Source organism: Erinaceus europaeus, chromosome 1, assembly GCF_950295315.1.
Source record: "Erinaceus europaeus chromosome 1, mEriEur2.1, whole genome shotgun sequence".
In the NCBI taxonomy this organism is placed as follows: domain Eukaryota; kingdom Metazoa; phylum Chordata; class Mammalia; order Eulipotyphla; family Erinaceidae; genus Erinaceus; species Erinaceus europaeus.
This window is the reverse complement of record NC_080162.1, coordinates 190,789,522-190,792,351: the sequence shown is the minus strand read 5'-3', so window position 1 is coordinate 190,792,351 and position 2,830 is coordinate 190,789,522. Positions and strand designations below refer to the sequence as shown.

The window sequence follows — 2,830 nt, the reverse complement described above, 5'->3', positions numbered from 1 at the left end:
CTGCAGCCCTGCTTCACCACTCGTAAAGCTTTCCCCTGCAGGTGGGGAGCGGGGGTTCGAACTCACGTCCTTGTGCATTGTAATACATGCGCTCAACCAGGTGCACACCACCCGACCCCATAAACTTTATTTCTTTTGGATGGAAATGCTGAGTGAAATGAAATTACAAGTTAAATAATGGCAAAGTTTGTATTTCTACAATCAAAAGCCTACTATCTCCTTATGAGAGGAGGTGGATGCCTCCTTGCTGTTCTGATAAAACAGAAAAAGAAAAAAAAAACCCTAACAAGAATGTAGGACTCTTCCACCACTGTATAGAAAGGAAAGGTCTCGCTGATGACTTAGTAAGTCCAGATACTGGGTTTACAACATTTGTGTGAGCTACCATTGTTCTTATAGAAGGTACAGGCCCTGCCAAGCATGGACACCCATCCTGACAAGGGACCTAAGATTTTCCTATTTTGTAGCATCAACATGGAAGCACAATCAACATCCCTTCATAAACTGTTTTTTTTTTTACTTTTTAGTTCTTTATTTCATAATCATAAACTTAACTCTGCAATCCAGCTAGACTTGCAAGAGGCCAATGAAGAAATCATGAAAACCGAAGGACTGTAGGAAGAGTGTGGTTATAGAGTGTTTGGAGCAAGGGGTGAAGAAGTACTTTGCTGAGCTATGGAAGGAATGGTTGGGTGGTTAACAGAAAATGCAAATCAAATTTATTAGATTTATCCAGTCAGCAGTGGTGATCTTCTTGCTGGTCTTGTTGTTTGAAGGGCCAAAGGCCTGCATGGCCTGCACAACATTCACGCCCTCGTTCACTTTGCCCATGCCCACATGTGCCGGTCCCTGTGCCAGATGCCGAGCTAGCTTTGCGGGCGGGAGACAGATGACCAGAGACTCATGGCTGAGCTGGGAACGCAGTTCAATCTTTACTGATGAGTAAGAATGCAGTGCAATCAATCTAATCTCTATTCATTAGAAAATCCTGTCCTTTATATCTCCTGAGGTGGAAGTGTCAGGTTGGAAGAGAATTTAAGTAGGATAGGGGGTGGGGAGAAGGAAAAAGCACGCGAACCAGTGGGGATTAAATGGTGGAGAACAGGATGTGACTAGGAGAGGGGGCGGAGTGGAAAAAGAGCGCGAACCAGTGGGGATTAAAACAGTGTGGGTCTCAAACAAAACAATGATTATGTAAATAGACCACTGCATTAAGCGATGCAAACAAACCTAATGTGATGATCAAAACAGAAGGGGTCCTAGAAGCATAATTAGAAGCAGACCAACACACATACTTGCCATCCAACCCCTCGGTCTTAGCAGTGCAGAGGAAGAACTTTTTGTGTTGGGTCCAGCATTGACAAGTTGCCTGGGCTTCGATACTTCAGGATAAAATTCTCATCCTCCAATTTCTCCCTGTAGGTAGACTCGACGCTGGTGCCTTTATGGTGTGTGATGTCATAATCCTGGTACCTAAACCCAGGGAGAACTCTGGGAAAGCTGGATCCTTTAGAAACACACCCTTTCTCTCTGGTGCTCAAAGCATGAAAATTTTCTGTGGTCTTCAGAACTCTGTCTTCAAACAGCTCAAAGGAGAACATTGCCCAGGGGCTCAAGATATTGAAGAACATGGTGGGGTCGACCATGGCTGCCCGATTCCAGCGGCAACTAGGTGGAGGCATCTACAAGGCCCATAAACTGTCTTCTGCCAGGCCATAAGTCAAGTAAACTTATGGGCATGTAGAAATATGCAGCCCAATAAAAATAAATAGAAATGTGTGTGACAAGAATTATCCTTTAAGACCAATATTCCAGTCTCATGGGAACTGTCCTACTTAAGCAAGAGAATAAGGAATTCTGGAGGTAGTAACTTTGACAAGTGTTCTCCAAAATTTTCTTACACTGAAATGAGCTGTAGACTGAAGGAGACATGTTAGAAGGCAATCTTTGTTCCTCTTTTAATTTTTTTTTCCTTCTCCTAATCCACACATATTCATCTTTCGGTCTCTGTTCCTCTCCTGATGACAAGTAAATCTACACACTCACGCAAGTATGGCTAGGGGGACTGGTAGCATCGGCACTCATGGAGCTGATGGAACATACAAGTCCTCAGGTCTAGGCCCAGAATCAGAATCTTTAGTTTAATAAGATCCCCAGGTGGTTACTATACATGTAAAATGTTGAAAAAGCAATGGTAAGTGGCAGAAAATAAATTTCAGCTGGCAAACCAATCCCAGTAATATGATCAAGTACCTGCTGTTGTGAACTGATGCAAAACAAGGGTATCTTTTATGAGCATGGCATAATGTGGCATCCAAACAGCTGATATCTGTTTACTTTATGCAGAAGTTGTCAGTGGTACAAGGCCCACAGACATATGAAGAAATGCTCCATTATTGGCACCCCTGGTTAAGGGCACATAGTAAGTAAGAAGCGCAAGAACCCATGCAAGGATCCTGGTTGGAGCCCCTGGTCCCCCACCTGCAAGTGGGTTGCTACACAAGTGGTGAAGCATGTCTGCAGTGTCTATCTTTCTCTCTCCTATCCTCCCTTCCCCTCTCAGTTTCTCTCGTCCTATCCAAATTATAAAAAAAGAAAAAGAAAAGAAAGGAAAAGAAAAAAATAGCCACAGGAGTAGTGTATTCCTAGGATAGGCACAGAAGCCCAGCAATAACCCTAGAGGAGAAAACAAAAGCTTCATTTCACTTATCATTAGAGAAATGCAAATTCAAACTACACTGAGATGCCATCTCATACCTGTGAGAATGACTGGCATCAACAAACCTGGAAATGACAGGTGTTGGAGAGATTGTAGAGAAGGAACTCTGCT

The 2,830-nt window shown here is 43.3% G+C and overlaps 1 pseudogene; it reads right to left on the bottom strand.

Annotated features, from left to right (window-relative positions):
* Nucleotides 1-696: 696 nt before the first annotated feature.
* Nucleotides 697-1,646, bottom strand: LOC132541447 (peptidyl-prolyl cis-trans isomerase A-like; annotated as a pseudogene).
* Between the last annotated feature and the right edge of the window lie 1,184 nt (nt 1,647-2,830).